Below are 18310 nucleotides of genomic sequence, written 5' to 3'. Positions count from 1 at the left end.
TCTTCTTCTTCTTCTTCTTCTTCTTCTTCTTCTTCTTCTTCTTCCTTCTTCTTCTTCTTCTTCTTCTTCTTCTTCTTCTTCTTCTTCTTCTTTTCTTCTTTCTTCTGTTTATTCTGGAGCTTTTTTCTAGCTTCCTTCCTGCACTAAAAGATTAGCTCCAAATATGTTTAAAAAAGGGCTTTGGGGATAAGCTATCTGAAAGCCTTATATACCTGATACTATTTTTATTTTACTTACATTTTATTTTTATTTTTTAAAGATTTTATTTATTTATTCATGAGAGACACAGAGAGAGACAGAGGGAGAAGCAGGCTCCATGCAGGGAGCCCAATGTGGGACCCGATCCCAGGACTCCGGGATCAGGCCCTGGGCTGAAGGCAGATGCTCAACCACTGAGCCAATGGTATTTTATCTGGATATAAAATTCTAGATTTGAATTCTTTTTCCATCAACACTTTAAAATTTTACTTCATTGTCTTGTATCCAGTTCTGTTATTGAAGTTTCATGTCATTCTGGTTCTTTCTTCCTTCCTTTCTTTCTTCCTTTCTTCCTTCCTTCCTTCCTTCCTTCCTTCCTTCCTTCCTTCCTTCCTTCCTTCCTTCCTTCTTTCTTTCTTTCTTTCTTTCTTTCTTTCTTTCTTTCTTTCTTTCTTTCTTTCTTTCTTTCCTTTCTTCTTTCTTCTTTCTCTCTTTCCAGATTTATTTATTCACTTTGGCAGGGCAGGGGCAGAAGGAGAGGTAGAGAGAGTCCCAAGCACAGAGCTTGACTTGGGGCTTCATCTCACTACCCCAAGATCACAACCTGAGCCAAAACCAAGTATCAGATGTTTAACTAAGTGAACCATCCAGGTGCTCTGATTCTTTTTCCTTTTTAGTTGATCTACTTTTTCTTTATAGATGAGAATTTTCTGTCATGAATGTTCTTAAATTTCATTACAATGTATCTAGGTGTGTTTCTTTTTATGTATCTTGTTTAACACTATGTACTTTCAATCTGAAGTTTTATATTTTCTTTATTTCTAAGAAATTCTCAGTCATTATACCTTCAAATATATCCTATCTCCATAATTTATTTTCCCATTCTGGCTCCAAAATCTGTGATCCTAATCACTTCACTGCCCACCCTCTCTGAAAAGAGATTCAACATTTTGTTGCCCTTGTCTATTTAGGTACTACCTCCCTCCACCACACTCTGAAAGGCAATGATTTGAAGATTTTCTGTCTGTATTCCTACTGCATCAGTGCCCACTGTGTGAATGAGTGAATGAATGAACTAAAAGAATGGGGGACTGAGAAAGGCCACAGAGCCAGGGCATGTGGTGCTCTAGGGCCAGGATGGCAACCAAGATTCATGACAATACTGTGTGCCCACACCCAGAAGCACAACCTCTATCAGGGTGGCAGCCCACTCTTTGGCAGATCACTCCCTGTGGGAATAAGCACCTGGGGCAGCCAGCCTAGCCCAGCAATGCTCTTGAGATAATGCCTGCCATATCCTCAGCCAGTTTTGGCCTCTAGCTCTATTCTGACAGTAGTGGGGATTCAGAAGTGAAGCTGGCCTGACTTTTTCCTGTCCAGCTGTGCGACCTCTGACAAGTTGTCCTGCTCTTTGACCCTCAGTTTTCTCTTCAATAACTTGTGGATAATGACATTGCCTTGTTCAACTGGTAAGGGTATAAAGAGCAGCAAAAGAGATGTTTAGGGGCTCTGTAAGTGTGAAGAACTGCACATAACAAGGTGCGACTATCATCAGGGACACATCACAATGCACCTAAGAATCTCTAGCTCTTGCATCTGAGTTCTGAAGGGAGATTCCCCCATGGTGATGTGGATTCCTTGATTTAAATCCCGCCTCCTCAGAGGGAAGTCTGTGGTCAAGACACCCCACAGGACTGCGGCTCTCCAGGTAATTGGGAAGAAACTTCTGAGAGCCATAGCCAGCTTCTATCCAGAGCAGCATGTCCAGGCTGGTGATTCTGCCCATGCTTCACTCTCCCCTCCCACATGCTCAGCCAAATACTTTATACTGTATTTCCCTACTCCATCTCCCCACCCTCCTCTCCTTTGGTTTCATTGAGTTCCCATTCTGGTCTCCTCTGCTAAAAGAGGGCCCCACACTCGTAAGCATTTCCCTTCCCCTCTACCCAGCAGAACTTCCTTCACTACATCTGTACCTTATGAACTTGCTCTCTGCTAGGCCTATGCTGAGGAATTCAATCTAAGGATCTCTTAGCTGATATAGGTTTACTCCTCAATATATATACTCCTCTCTCTCTCTCTCTCTCTATATATATATATACATATAGATAGATAGATAGATAGATATAGAGATAGATAGATAGATAGATAGATATAGATATAGATATAGATATAGATATAGATATAGATATAGATATAGATATCTTTCTCCTTATCCTCACCAATGCTGGTTGTCTTGTTGATCATGGACATTCGAACAGGTGTGAGCTGATAACTCATTGTGGTTTTGATTTTAATTGCCCTATCTAGGGATGTTGATAGGGATATCCGTATCCTTAGATGGGGATATCTAGGGATGTTGCACCTTTTCACCTACTGGCCTTTTTTTTTTTTTTTTGAGAGAGAGAGAGAGAGAAAGGGCACCCAGAGTCTTAACCCAAAGATGGTACCAGTGGTAAGAAATGTCAGGGGCCATGGCAGCCTGGTGGCAGGGAGGGGGAAGGACATCTTCCAAACCCTCAAATAGTCCACATAGGCAGTAATTTGAATCTTGACAAATACTCCAAGGGTATTGGAGTATACTCAATTGGAGTATTTGTATCCAGACATTTTTCTGGATAAGACTCTTTCTCCTAGACCTAGGCTATCAGCTCCTAGAAAACACCCTTTCACTTTTGGCTTCTCTTAATGGCCACTTCAAGCAACCTTTGAAACCTTTATCAATTCATGTGATTTTCTATCATCTCCTCTTTTTTTATTTTTAAAATAGTTTTGATGTCCTTTCAATATTCTTGCTTTTCTGATCTTTCATAAGTCTGACTCTGGTATAGCTTTATTTTAAAGCCTTCAAGTATGAGGTGGGAAATTGAATTGGATTATCTTGGGCACCATCCAACTCTACACTCATTGATACTGTGAAATTTATGACATAGTTAACAGTAAACTAGCACCACTGAGGATCACTAATGATTAAACCTTCAATTATGTGGATGGTGCCCTTCTATTTACTAAAAAGAGACAATGTTAACCAGCAACTTCTTTGTTCCCTGTTAAGCTTAATGAGTTACTCTGACATTGTCTAGTTGGAACATTCAAACTGGCCGTATTCCCAATGTGCTTTGGAAATCCTTAGTAAGGACAATAATAGATAACACACAGTATAGGCACTGTCCCAACTTTAAATACATTAACTTGTTTATTTCTCATAATAATATTATGAGATAATTCATATTTTTACCCCTACATTATAGAAGGGAGAACTGAGGCATAGAGATACTAAGTAATTTGCCCAAGACTAGAGTCAGTAAATGATAGAGTTAGGATTCAAACTTAGCAGTCTGGCCTTTTAACTACTACCCATGCTACCTCCTGAAGCTCAGAAAAGATTATTGTACACTCCTTCATATGTAATTATGCCATCATATCTCCTCCCCAGAGACTATGAGAACCCCTTCTTTTACCTCCTTATCATTATAATGTGTGTCTGGATTTTACCTGTTACACACTGAAAAGAGAAGAATTAGGAGACCTTTGAAATAGGTGAGTACTGGAAGTAAAGATACTGAAGCTATAATAAGAAACAGGATGTAAGCAAAGTTTGAGTCAAGGTCAGAAGGGAAGGAGAGGGGAGCAGAGAAGGAAATGAGAGTCTATTGAGGGCTACAAAATTATAAGCACATGCCATACAAAAGAATATGAATAGGAACACTCAAAATCATAAAGTTGTCAAATTCATCAATAGAATTTTATTTGAAGTCTAACAGGGTGTTTTGTTTTGTTTTGTTTTGTTTGGAACTAGACAATCTGATTTGGAAGAAATTGATTTCTCAAAATGGATTTGGAAGAGCAAAGAGCCAAGAATAACTGAGAAGCAATTTTGAAAAAGTAGAACGTGGAAGAACTTGCCTTACCAGATATCAAGATTTATTATCAAAATATTTTGTAATGAAGACAACAGACTTTGGGCAAAAGGATAAACCTTGGAACCGAACAGAAAGCCTAGCCACTGGCCCACCCATGTTTGGAAACAATACCAGGCAGAGATGACGTTACAAATCCATGTGGGAAGGGTGGTCTATTTAATAAATGAGTCCTAGGAACAGCTTTTATCCATATGGAAAATACGAAATTAGATTTCTTACTTTGATCAACCCTATGTAGCTTAAAGAACTAAAGACAAAAAGCAGACCTTTTAAGCATAAGGTGAAAATACAGAAAAATTCTTCATGACCTTAAGAACAATTTCTCTTCAAGAAAGCAAATGAACAAAAGAGAGAACATAAAAAATCAATAATTTTGACTTTATTGAAATTAATTTCTTCAGAACAAAAGGCCATTATAACAAAGTGAAAAACAAGCCATAGCCTGAGAGAAGGCACTTGCAATGAGTGTAACATGTAAGGAAATCTCTCAAAAGAATTAGAAAGAGATAAATAGCACTTGGGAAGAAATCAGCAAAGAATATAAACTACCAATTTGTAGAAGAGGAATCCCAGAAGGTCAATAGAAATACAAAAAGATGCTTGCTTCCCCTATTAATCAAAGAAATACAAATCAAAACAATAAAATATTATTCACACCTACAAGATCACCAAAAATTTATGTCAGCCAGTGCCAAGTGTTGGCAGAGCTGTTAAATCATGGAAACTCACTCCCTGCTAGTGGGATTGTAAGTTGGTACAAGTACTTTGGAGAGCAATATGGCAATAACTAGTAAAGTTGTTAGGTGGTCATGTCCAGAAGTTCTTCTCCTAGGCATCTAGACGTGTATTAAGATGTTTGCTATTGCTTGGAAACAACCTAAATGTCCATCAACAAGAAAATGGATAACTAAATCTTATTATAGTTATTTAGTGGAGTGCAGGACAGCATGTGTCAACATAGATAAAAATCTCACAATTGTAATGCCAAGGGAGAAATGAATATTGCAGAAAATAAGGATATATATATATATATATATATACATACACACACATATGTAGCTTCATAGCTTTCAGGGCATAATAAGTACTACTTTTTAATGTTTATGGAAACATTTAAAAATGCAATAAAAATAGTAAAAAATATAAAAACACACATGAGGATGACCAACACTGAATTCAAAACAATGTTTAGCTCTGGGAAATGAGGGAGGAGACGGGCTGGAGAGGAGTACAGAGGGGAACTCCATTGTATCTCTAATATTTACTTTCTTTGAAGTAGACAGACCTGAAGCAAATAAGGCAATATGCTAATATTTGCTAAAGCTGATGTGGCCATCATTAGCGCTGCCCACCAACCGAGTATATCTGGCTCTCTGCCTTCCAGGCCCATGGTAGGACTGCATTTCCCATCCACTCTGAAGTTAGGGGTGGCCTTGAGACTGACTTTGGCCAATGAACTGGAGTGGAAGTGACTTCTATTTCTGGCCTCATGAACCAGTGCACAAAAATTTTGTCCAACATGGCAGCACAGAGTCAAATCTTCTCACTTCCTTGGTCCCCGAGCAGACACCATGTCTCCAAGCAGCCCATGGAGGATGGGTGGATTGGTAAGACGAACCTTTGTTGCTCTCAGCCACTGAGATTTGGGATGTTTGTTAGCACAGCACAACCAAGTCTTTTCCTGACTGATACAGCCAGGAAGTTGGTCTACGGGGGTTTCCTGTATTGTTAGTCTCTGACTTTATCTACATATTGAAAAATTACAAATAAAATCTGTAAAATTATGTCATATTTGTGAAATCTGAAACAATTACAAATAAAATTTTTCAAGTCCTGAATCTGGACCGGATGAATCATATTTCTCAGTCCATAGCACATTATCTTTACTGGTCTGTGCAAGGCCCTGCTCTTATTTTATTAGTTCTTAGTTCCTTTTTCTTTTTTAAGATTTTACTTATTTATTTGAGAGAGAGAGACTGAGAAATGGAGCATGAGCAGGAGGAGGTGGCAGAGGCAGAGGGAGAAGCCAACTCCCCACAGAGCAGGGAGCCTGATGTGGGGCTCCATCCCAGCACCCTGGATCATGACCTGAACCAAAGGTAGACACTTAACCAACTGAGCCACTCAGTTGCCCCACTTGTATTTTCTTAATAAGTACCTCTGACCTGGGATGGAAGCAATGTTGATCTTCAGGAGACCTTGATAAGGGGAATGAATGATGGGTTCCCTTCCCCTTGCCTGAGTCCAGATGGCCTCCAGCGCTGTGTGCTAGCCTACAGCATCTCTCAGTGGCTTGTGGGAACCAGAGACCCAATTAGAAAATCTCAGCTCTTATCTAGAGAAGTGTAAGTAAGAATTGTGATGAAAAAAAAGAATTGTGATGAATGCAGTGGCCGCCAACCGTTGCTGACCGTTTGTGTGGCTTGTAGAAAAATTGTTTCGCTCTTCATTCCCAATTCTCTGATGTGTCTGAGAGCAGCAGCCTTTGCTCCCAGGGAGTTCTTTTCCTGCCCCTTTAAGCAAGCACCTGCCCTCCATCCACACCAGCCAGCAACTGTGTCCCCAGGTGCAGGTCACCTCTGCAAGAAAGGCCAGGAAAACTCTCTCACCCACCTCTTGGCTTCTAGGTTCCTTTCCAGGGCTGCCTGCAAAACCCAAGGGTAAGTCAAAACCCCAGAGAGAGGTGTGGGGGGCAAGGGGGCAGAGAGCTTTGGAGAAGGAAGAGAAACTTCCTGGCCAGTTCTGTTCCACACTGTGCAGCAAAACGCACACGGTGCCTGGAAGTCACCGTGAAATGCAATGCCTTTGAGAAGTTCCGTGGAAAGAATGATATCATGGCCAACCACTCCCTGCCCCCCCCCCAACCTTTTTTCCAGTGGGAGTGAGAAGTAAATAGACTGACACATTTTCCAGTCAGGGAGCAATTCTGGAGAGCAAGTTTACCTTGGCACTAGCACTCAGGTGGGGCTGTGAGAAACCTTATCTGTGCTTGCCCAGTAAACAAGGAGCCCTCATCTCCCCGGAGCCTTGGCCACCGCACAGGTGACCGCAGGAGGCAGGTGAGCGGGGCAAGCGGCAGGCTGGCCAGCGCCACCACCAGCAGAGCCAGACTGGCCCAGGGGCAGCCGTGTTAGGTAAATATTGCCCAGATTTGATTGACAGACTCATTACTCTGTCGGTTGCCAGGAGAAATGCCATCAAATCCACCAGATTCAGAGGTAAAATCAAGGTCCCTTAATTTGATGATTCTCAAACTGTAATGTGCACAAAGTCACCTGGGGAGCTTGTGAAAATGCAACTTCTGACTGGGCAGGTTAGGGCAGGGCTGAGAGATTGCATTTCTAACCAGCTGCCGGGGCCTTGCTGTTGGTGCTGCTGGTCCACAGACCACACTGAGTTAACAAAGTCTCAACGTCCACATGACTGTGTGCCTTTTACGTGGTCGAAATAGTAACCATTTAAGGAGTTCTGTCTTGACTCTGCCTTGACAGGTTCTGTCACAGGTGTTTTTATCATCTGGCTCTTACCCTTCACACCAGCTCTGCAAGGTGGGTACTTTTATTGCCACCCCTCCTTGACAGGCAAGGAAATAGAGGCTTAAGAGAGGTTAATTCATACCATAAACTTGTCATTTCCACTACCCTCCCCCCCACCTTCCCAGTGGTCTGAAATAACCCAAAGACAAAGGATAATAAACAGTCTGTAGTCGGGCGGGGTGATTCTGCTTGTGGCACTTTGCCCTCTTGATGCCCGGGAATGAGCAATTCCTTTTGTACAGGGCCAAGCACAGGGCCAAGCACAGGAATTTCGGAATCCTGCAATCAATATCCAGTCCAGTAAGTCCTAGCCTCAGTAGAGACAGCTCTTCAGAAAGGTGGACAAGCCTTGTGTTAAATCCCTCTGGTGCTGATGTGTTCACCCAAAGGACATGCCCTTTGAAAGTCTTAATACCTGGAGCAGATGCTTTGATGCATCAGTTTGGAAAGAATGTCTTTCAGGGCCATTCAGGGTTGCAAGAAGAAAAAAATGCCCCAGCCTGTGGAAACACCAAAGTGAAGGCAATTATAACCTGGACTGACCGACCTGGAGATATTTAAATACCTCGAAGAACTGTGATGTGCCCTTGCAAAACCCAGTCTGCCTCCAGCAATGAACTTGCATCATGTCCGGATCTTAAGGAGCAAGGCAGCTCTACTGGTTGGTCCTGGCCAGGCACCAACACACAGGGCCAAGCAGGAGCAATGAGAGACTCCCCTGCAGACTCTCGGAAGACCCGATTTTGCATGGCCACTCAACTAGTTGGGCTCCCCCAGGACACTATTAGCATTTGAGCCTTACCTGATCTGCACTGCAGGCTGGGGAAGGGAAGAAAAAAAGGGACCAGAAGAAAAAAGGGCCCGATGGATCTCTCAGGCCCTCCTGGAGATCCATCACAACTCCACCCTGGGAAGTTGTTACACAGAAGAAAACACTCAGAGGAGCAAGTCCCTAGACACAATGGAGGCCTCCAAAGAAGTCATATTAATATTGTTGTTTACATATAACATCATTCTAGGAAGCATTTGAGAGGACTTACAGACACCACGTAAAATAGAACAAAGTTCTTAAAAATGAGAGAATATGGAGGAAAGGGAAATGAAGGGAAAAGAGGATAAAGCCTAATTGGGGTTAATACTTTCTCATATACCATAAGGTCTCATATACTTGGGCTAAGGTATCTTCGAATCAAGTTCTGACTCCCTAACCCAAAGCGTGACGGTGTAGAGGAAAGCACACCCAGCATTCACTGCACCCACCGTGTACAAATAAGAAGCAGTAGCTTCAGAGATGTGCATCCATTCCATTCTTGGTGCTGAGGCTCCCCATGGGGGCGAATCAGAAGACACAGCGGAACGTCATGAAGAGCATCGGCAACACTACTCTATGGGAAACTCCACGGGCTGTTTCCTGGGGACATCTCCTGTAACACCCCACTGCAAGCTGATGGCCCTGATGGTGCCTTGTTCACAAAGAGCAGTTATGGAAGAAGACTCCAGAATGACCCCTGCTTAGCTAGCTTAATCCCAGGATAGAAAGCAGAGGCTAGGAATTGCTTTAGGCTGATTTCTAAGGACCTCTAGGCCCTGCTTCTCTGGAAATCTCAGTGCAGTCTTTTCCCTGGGTCTGGGGTCACCTTCACTCGGTGCTGTGGGGAGTGAGCCCCTCGTGCCCCCAGCAAACCTGCAGACACTGATGGGCAAGTTGGGGAGGGCACAACATGCAGCCTGTCCACAGTGGTCTTCCTGCCATGAGCCGTTGGGCACGGAGCAGGCTCCTTTCATGGGACAAGCACAGGCCAAGGAGCCAGAGGGCCTGGTCAAGTGCTGGTCCCGAGTTCACCCTTCCCTGACTGTTGGAGCTGAGGAAAGGCAACTCCTCTCTTGGGGCCTTTGTTCTGTTGCCTGCAAAATGGAGGGCATGGGCTAGCATTCAGTCTGTCCCCTCCCTGAGGATTCGCCAAGCTATAGCCCTCTGCAGTGCACGGTAAAGTGAAGAGAGGCCACAAAGTGGAGTTGCAAGCTTTGGGGTCTGTGGCAAAACTAGAAATGTGCCACCCAGATCCCCTGTCAGAGGAAGACCTGCTGCCCAGCTGTGGTGAGTGGGGTCAACAGATGGCCTCCAGCTGTCAGCTCCAGCCAAAGAGAGCCACCTCTCCCGAGACCACATCCTTCTCCGGGACAACCCACGCTGTGACCTGAGCAAGGCAAAGGAAGGCAGACCCTGGAATCTTGTCCCAACACAGGCCACTCTGACAGGTAATATTTGCTCCAAAGTTCCCTGTAGAATTGGCCGAGACTTGGGGAGCCTGCATCTCCATTAGCCTTCCTTCTGGGCCTACTCCTACTTCATCCCCTGCCTTTCCTTGGTGTTGGTCCCAAACCCTGTTTCTCCACCTGCCTCTGAAGAACCATCTGCAACAGCATCGAAGCACCCACGGCACCCAGAAAGGCCAGGCACCAACCTTCAGAACAGAAGCCGTGGCCACCACGGACCTGAGAGTGAGAGAAACGACTGGCGTGTGGACACCAGGACAGCACATGCAGCCATAGCTACAGCTCAGGACAGTCATCTCGTGGGAGCCCCACCCACCTAAAAAGCAGGACCGCCTGCTTCCCAGACCAGCCCCTTCTGCAATTAGGTTTTCCTGCAGGTGGTTTGCAGTTCCTCAAGCTCAAGAAATCCAAGCCTTGTCCAGTTCCCTTTCTCTCCTGCTCCTACATCTAAACAAGTCCTGATTTCTGAAGTCTCCACCTCGGCACTGCCTCCCGCCATCACCTGCACCTCCCCTGAGTGCCACCCCCTCCTTGGACCATCACAGCAGCCCCCTGCAGACCTCCCTCCCCAGTTCACCCCTCCTTTCTGTCAGTTGACTCTCCTCGAGCAACCTCCTATCACTGTGATGCTCGACTCTGCTCCCCGTCATTGCTCTGTAGGAGGAAGAGAATGCTGGAAATGTTGGAATCACACGGGTCCCTCACACCTGTTTCCCCCGAAGTCACTGGGAGGTGTTCGTTGCTGTTTATAAGAAAAACACAAAGGTGATAAAACAATGTGAATTGGAGAAGTTTTTGTTGCTATTTGGATTCGGGTCAGTGTTATTTCCTTCCCTTAGACCTAGAAGACAGAGCACTTGTTCAGCTGCTGAGATGTCGCTGGCACGTAAGTGCATGTGCTTGTGTGGACATGTAGAATCTCAAGAACAACCAAAGAGCTGGGTGACTTGCTAGCACTTGATACCAGGGTATTGAGAAATACTCTGTGACACAAATAGCTACATCCCCTCGTTTAGACGGGCAGGCCGTGCATGTGGGAGACAGTATACCTGCCGGCGAAGCTGGTAGCTGGTATAACCAACCTGGACTGCCACGGGAAAGCAGTGGCTCACACACCTGTATGCTTCTAGCTAGGGTGTCGGCAAGTGCAAAAGCCAGTGCAGATATTCCAAGAATGTGCTGGAAAGAGGGAGAGATGGGATAGCACCTGTTAGATTCAGCATCCTTCTCTTCTAAGAGAACTGGCTTGGCCTTTCTTTCTCAGAAACCAAGAGAGGGTTGCTGCCCTTGCTATGTTTTCCTGTTAACAAGCAACAAAATGAAGTAATTAATGTGAGTTTCACTTTCCCTTCCTTTGACTATTCATTTTCAAGCAGATCCAATGGAGGATAATTTGATACTGCACTTTTCTGCCAAGGAAGCGGAGTGCTTGCCACTCTTGCATCCTTACTGTGCAGTGAGCTGAGGACAGGGATCATGAGGCCCATTATACAGATGAGTAGTGTGAGGCCAATTGAAGAGACCTGTTCATTTTCTAGTTAAGAATATCAGACAAGGGATCCCTGGGTGGCGCAGCGGTTTGGCGCCTGCCTTTGGCCCAGGGCGCGATCCTGGAGACCCGGGATCGAATCCCACGCCGGGCTCCCGATGCATGGAGCCTGCTTCTCCCTCTGCCTGTGTCTCTGCCTCTCTCTCTCTCTCTCTCTCTCTGTGACTATCATAAATAAATAAAAATAAAAAATAAATAAATAAATAAAAGATTAAAAAAAAAAAAAAGAATGTCAGACAAGGGCAGCCTGGGTGGCTCAGCAGTTTAGCGCCGCTTCCAGCCTAGGGCCTGATCCTGGACACCTGAGATCGAGTCCCACATCGGGCTCCCTGCGTGGAGCCTGCTTCTCCCTCTGCCTGTTTCTCTGCCCCCCACCCCTGTCTTTCATGAATAAATAAATTAAAAATCTTTAAAAAATATTTTTAAAAAGGAATCAGACAATATCATAATCTGGAGTATAATTCATTAGTCTTTATGTGTCCTTTTTTTGTGTGTGTGTCCTTCTTTTTAAAGAATATTCCCCAGGGTTATCCTTATTGCCTTCATCTGCAGGACATAATCTTCCACAATGCTTACTAAATTCTCAATTTAAAAAGAAGGGGACACTCCCTGGGGTAGAACTGGAAACAAAGTGAGTCAAAGCTCTCATTGGTTCACTCTCCAACCACTCTGAAATTCAAAAGAGCAGGTGGCTAGGAGCAAGGAACACCCACACCCTCCTCCCCTTCCACAAAGACTCCAGTGCAGATGATGCTAGCTTTTTTCAATAGTAACACCAGGACGGTAAAGCGTAAAGCTAGAAAGCAGCCTCAGGAGAATCTCCTTCCATCTTTCTGGTTTTTGGTTCCTAAGAGGAGGCCTGGATGAACAGGTAGGAGAGAGACAGGGGCCTACTCTTGGGGTAGGCAGAGAGTGCAAGGCAAGGTTCTGCAGTAGTGTAGGCTTCAGAAGTGCCCAGCCGTCCCCCTGTCCCCAGTAGCTGCGATGCTCCCACCTGAAGCCACATTGTACCACTCCATTTGCTCACTAGACCTCGAAGCCTCGTGTGGGAGCCTCTGCTACCCGGAGAGCCTCATTAAGCATGTCATCGGCTTCACTCAGGCTGGTGCAGGTTTTCTCCCCTGGTCCACACCTGGGCTGCTCAGCCTGGCCTGGGCTTGGGCAGGGGCCCTGGGTGCCTGGGGCCCACCTAGAGGAGTCGCCTTTGGTCTGAAGTTCTGCCCCTTAGCAAAAAGGGTCTGCTAAGAACCTCCCCCAGCCTCCCATTGACCAGCAGATTTAATCCACAGGAGGGCTGTTGCCAGATTACAGCTGGGGGCAAGCATTCCAATCTGATCCCTCCAGAAGGGAAGTCCATGGGTTGCACCCACCCCAGCCCTTCTGAGGGGTTCACTTGCTGCTCCGTCTTGCCATGGCATGGTTTCCCCCCCAGACTCTTGTAATCAACCTCATCGGCCTCTGTGATCACAGAGCTCTTTCCTCTCACCCACTTACCCTGCCTGAAATGCCATTGTTCGGCAGAAGCCGTGGATGTATCATGAGTGAGCGTGCCTCTCTCACCGTGTGTGTGAACCTATTTGGCAGATCAAGTGTGCTTGCCTAGCAGCTGCCTGGGATTAGGGTGCTGAAGGATGGACTCTCCCACAGAAAAGAAAAGCGTGGTTTCGCAGCTTTGCAAGGCTGTTATGAAGGGAGCACGGGTTTCTTGAGATGGGTGCACAGGTCAGAGAGAGGTGTGAAATGAGAGGGAGTGGAAAGGGCAAGTCTCAGAAGACACAGTTCACATAAACTCAATTTGACCTACTTAACACTTCTGCTTGGGCGCTGCCTCACTGGAAAAGAAATGCTGATATTCACTCCAACGATGGAGCAGTGAGGGAAACTGCATGGGTTTGGCTGATGGAGGTGACGGGATTTTTTTTTCTCCTGCGAGGAATTCTGTGCACAGTCCATTCTGCAGAGTACAGGGGCCTTTTCTAACAAATAGGTATCCCACCCAGCATGCAAACTTGGAGTTGCGGGAGGTGCCGGTGCCCACGACCAAGATCGGGATTCCTCTGCTCACCCCTAGTTCCCAGCATGCTCCTTGCATTTTCTCACCCCTAAGCCTTTGCTCTCGCTGTTCTTGTAGGATTACCATTCTCTGGCTTCTACTCAAACTTTGAGGCCAGCTCAATGGCACCCTTTCTCTTTAGCTTTCCCTGATGCCATTCATTTGCTCATTCATTCATTCATTCATTCAACAAAGGTTTCTTGAGTGTCTACTATGTGCAAGGCACTCTTCCAGGCGATGAAGTCCAGCAGTAAGCAAAACATACTCAGTCCTTACCCTCACAGAGAGTATATTCTGAACAAGAGTGATCCCATGCACCACCCCCCTACCCTCATGGTCACATGTCTCTACTGCAGTGGTTATCACACTGTCTTGGAAGGGGCTGGTGTCTGGAGTTCTCCCAGTCTCCTCAATGATGGACCCCTTGCCAAGCACCAGAGGCAGCCCCTGATTTCTTTATACAAGGAACTCAGTGCATCAAATCTGTAGGAAAGGCAGAGACAAGGGGTCTTATATGCAAACTCCGCAAAACTTGTATGCATGGTGTGTGTGCCTTTTTTACGCAGATTGTGTGAGGGATCATGAAAGCAACTTAGGGAATTTATCCTAAAGCTGTGTTGGCCTGGTAGACACACTGTTACCCCCAGGAGCGTGTTTATTTGGAATGGCTTTGGGGGGTGTGATGGATACAGTTCCCCTAAAGCAATTCCTTGGAGCCACCCCCATCTGGCCCATAGAAGATGCCTAAGACCTGGTCAAATTGTTGTTGAAAGGGCAAGAAAGTGTAATATGGACCTAGCTATCGGATCCCAAGGCTGGGCACTGTGTGGGTGTGAAGCACACCTGGGACTCCAGCAAGCTGGTGTGAGCTCGGGTTACACTTGGCAGAGGCGGTCTGAAGGAGCTGCTCCCTGGTGCATAATTCACTGCTCACTCCTCCAAGGAGGAGGGGTGGGTATGAAGCCAGGAGGGACGCAGCTGCCCCTGGAGGAAGCAGGGCGACATCCTGTATACTTGAAAAGAAAACTGAAAGTGCCTTTCTTCACAAGAAATTATTGTGTTTTCCTCTTTTTTTCATAACCCACAGGTATGACAGGGTTTCTCTGGTCTGGAGCTGTGGGTGAAACACGGGGTTGGGGGGAGGAGGAGACAGAGGTATGAAGGGAATTTGGATTGTTCCGTGGTGCGTGTTCTTTGTCTAATTCAGGGAAGATATCAGCCTGCTGGAGCCCACCCCGAGGAGCCCCGTGCTATATGATATGGGTCCTGGTGATAGGAACCTCTCTTCTGGCTGTTAAAGTGCATTCCTGTGTAGATGTGGAAAGAGAGAAAGCATGCTGGAGCCGGAGCTAGGATAGGAATGTGAGTATTTCCTTAATTGGACATGAGGGCCTTGAACTGGTTCCAGTTTTGGTGTTTTCTTTCAAGAGCCTGGACCCTAAAGATTCCATAGAGTTTTCTTTCTGCAAAAATCCCTTTGGTTCAAAGGCCCCTTGATAGAAATAAAGAAAAGGCCAGAGCTGAATCTCTTTGATATTTGGGAAGGCAAGAGTTTGTGGGCTGCCAGATATCTGGCTTCTTTTAGGGGGTGAGTGGGTTCTGGGTGGGAAGGAAGGAGGTTCCTCCTAAGATGGCACATGGCAAGAGTACCCACAGGCGTTTACGTCGGGTCTCAGAGCCCGGATGATAGGATGCAAAGCACTTCCCTTAAGCATTTATAGAAGCAATTTCTCTTAGCCTTATTAGCCTTCCAAGAGCTGAAAAGATGCCTGTTGCCTGCTTTATCGCTTTAGGAGTCTGGGACACGGAGAAGCCATGCAACGTGCCTGAGAACTTACAGCAAAGTCAGTCGAAGGCTAGAGGATTTTGTCCGGTGGGTTCGGGTGGTTTTGTATGAAGACTAGCTTCCTGACAGCTGACGTGGGAAAGCATAAGCATGCCCACACTCAGGCCTCGGGCATTCATTGTGTGTCCAGAACCCAGCTGGACACTTGCTGTGAGGCATCAAAGACTGGTGGAACTCGCGGGGTATGAGGGGGTGATGTGGGGACACTGGCACCACAGCAGTGCCCACTGGGCAGAGCTTCACTACTTTCCTCTCATGTCTGCCCCCACCCTGCAGCGCGCTGGAAACTTCAGTCAAAGGACTCCAGGGGAAAATGGGGCGGTCCGTGGTTGAAATGAGTGAAAAACCAAAGCAGATGCAATCGACTCTGCTGAACCCCATCTTTTCCCCCAAACACCTTAAAAACAAGCCCTGCGTCTGCTCAGTGCTTTCCAGCTTACCAACTGTTTTCATAACACTATCTCATTTCATCCTCACATCAACCCACACACATTCTTGCCTTTCAGATTTCTTATGTACTCAAACGAGTTTCACTGAAAAAAATTGGCTAGAAACTCCCCTTCTTCTACTCAGTTTTTTTTAAAAACCCCAAGCCTTTGACTGATATCTTTAAGAAACTCCCAGATTCCCAGGGTGGGAAATGTATTTATACTGCCAGTCCTACCCCACTGGATGGACTCCAGTAGTCCTGGTCTTTGCTATTGGGACTAACATTTTTTAAAAGAGATTGATTTATTTATTTGAGAGAGAGAGAGAGAGAGCAGGGAGAGGGGCAGAGGGAGAGGGAGAGGGAGAGAAGCAGGCTCCCTACTAAGCACGGAGCCTGATGTTTGGGGGTGGGGGTGGGGGGCTCAATCTCCCAGCCCCAAGATCATGACCTGAGCCAAATCAAGAGTTGGGCACTTAACCGACTGAGCCACCCAGGTGCCCCTGGAACTAACATTTTCTATTCGGTCAGTAGTTTATCTGTTTAAACAAATAAATCCACAAGGACCAGGTTAAGTGTAATATTGTAGGGAAAACATAGGCTTTAGAAGCAACAAGGCCCAGGGTCAAATTCTGGTTCAGTCAATTCGAGAACTTTGGGCCATGGCCCAGTTACTTAACCTCTCAAGGCCTCTCTTTCTTAGTCTGACAAATGGGACAATAGTGCCTATGTCATAAAGTCATCGTGAGGCATAAACATGCTAGCAGACAAAAGTGCACATTAGCCAACAGCTACTTCATGAAGTCCCTTAGAGCTAAACAAAATACCAGCTTCACCACTACTAAGCAAATTAAATGCAATATTGTCTTTTTGCAAGGCAGGAGGTAGATAAAGCATGGGAATGTATCGCTAAGTGAATTTAGATGGAGACTTTTGTACTCAATGAATAATTTGCTACAGGGCCTACGCACTCGGAACACTGGTGCCACAGGCAACTCAGTACCTGTATTCTTTTTATAATTCTTATTTTAGGCGTGAGAGAAAAGGAGCTGGGAAACTGGATTTATGCGATGCTGGAAAGCAAGCCAGTTCTGATTACGGGTGGATTTTTATTAAAGCAGAAATTGCAGTTCAACTCTTGAGTTTCTGAAGACAAAGGTGGCAGAAGGAGGGAGTGCAGAGGGCTGTTTAGTTCACTGAGCTGCACATTGTAGGTGCTCAGTAAATGTCAGCAGTGGGCCAACTGGGTTCGGAGGGTCCAGATCATGTGTTTGACTTCTGCTGCTGACTTGGCAGAAGCATAGGATTGTGGTGGAAAGAACATTTGCCCAGTGGTCTGAAGGCCTGCGTTCAGGTTCCATCTACACCACTTAATAGCCTGGTGACCTTGGACATGCCATTTAATCTCTTCGGTGTCTTCTCACCTGTAAAATGAGGAGACCAGACTCGGTGATTTGGAAGGTCTCCCTTTCAGCTCTAGGGTTCTGGGGCTGTAAGTTAACTTCATTCACTGGTATTTCTGTTTCTTTATTCGAAGGAGGTAGGGATAGAAACCTAGCTCATAGGATGTTGGGAAGCAATGGCCAGGCTGCATGTTCAAGGACCCTGTGTCTTTACAGATATGATCAGAGCAATGTAGCAGAGTAGCTCTGTGATCTTTGGCAAGTGCCCTAATTTATTTCAGACTCGGTGTGTACCCTGTAAGCTAGGGACTGTATATTGTGCTATGGTAATCTTACTACATTCTTTTGAAAACCGAGATCATGAAAATGCTTTGAAGACCTTCAAGGCACTACATAAAGTATTATGATTGAGAAACGGCATAGTTGTTATAGTTACACCAAAGTTTAGCCCCTGTGCCTCCCATATTTTCATATGAATGAATGCGTCGCCATGGTTTCAGAGAGGAAACAGTGTAGTTTTGGGGAGGTGAATTTTAGCTAAAATGGGCATTAATGCAAAGTTTCCTCAAGAGCAGGCATCAGTTTCTCGTTTCTCTCCAATGTAGGGGATTTTTCAGGAGGCCAGACATCTGTTGTTGGAGATCTTACATCCTACCTTCTTCAAAATGAGGCCATTTTGACATTTTAAGGGTGTGTGTGTTGCAGGGGGTGGTGGGGGGGTAGCTTTCTGAGTTTAGAAAGTTTCACAAGCGATAATAAAAAATACATAACGTGTTGAAGTGTAAACGTGGTGAGTCAGCCTTTCATCCCAGGCCTTGCCAGGGATTGCTTCTGGGGACAAATGGCAGAGGACATGAGTCCTATTCTCCCAGGGCCTACCTTTCCAGTCCCTGGAAAGTCACAGTCTGGAAACTAGCTCTCCAAGCAGTGGCTTCTCCTTTGACTATGTAGATGACGAGATGTCACACCCCCTCTCCCCCCTGTGCAAAAGGCACAAACAGCTCCCTCTGCTAGCAGCAATCCCGTACTGGAGCATCTCCCCTTATCACCTGTCCGCAGAAGCATTGATCTCCATCAGGGCGCTACCTCCAGAGGAGC

General features: G+C 45.8%; 2 long non-coding RNA genes across 5 annotated transcripts; both read left to right on the top strand.

Annotated features, from left to right (window-relative positions):
- The first annotated feature begins 1424 nt into the window (after positions 1-1424).
- Positions 1425-11720, top strand: LOC144281029 (uncharacterized). 4 transcript variants are annotated; one of them, XR_013349481.1, is made up of 5 exons: positions 1753-1906; positions 3998-5728; positions 6069-6220; positions 7613-7669; positions 7900-11720. It is a non-coding gene; the product is annotated as an uncharacterized LOC144281029 (long non-coding RNA). The 4 variants fall into 4 exon arrangements; XR_013349483.1 differs by lacking the exons at positions 6069-6220; positions 7613-7669; positions 7900-11720 and having other exon boundaries at positions 3998-4867; positions 5506-5959; XR_013349482.1 differs by lacking the exons at positions 6069-6220; positions 7613-7669; positions 7900-11720 and having other exon boundaries at positions 3998-4867; positions 5398-5959.
- A 2719-nt stretch (positions 11721-14439) lies between these two features.
- On the top strand, positions 14440-16137 carry LOC144324687 (uncharacterized). The gene is made up of 3 exons (XR_013390118.1): positions 14440-14623; positions 14744-14898; positions 15330-16137. It is a non-coding gene; the product is annotated as an uncharacterized LOC144324687 (long non-coding RNA).
- Positions 16138-18310: the final 2173 nt, after the last annotated feature.

The sequence above is a fragment of the Canis aureus genome, chromosome 12 (assembly GCF_053574225.1).
Source record: "Canis aureus isolate CA01 chromosome 12, VMU_Caureus_v.1.0, whole genome shotgun sequence".
Classification (NCBI taxonomy): domain Eukaryota; kingdom Metazoa; phylum Chordata; class Mammalia; order Carnivora; family Canidae; genus Canis; species Canis aureus.
Note: the sequence above shows the minus strand (reverse complement) of the source record. Positions and strands in the feature narration are given on the sequence as shown.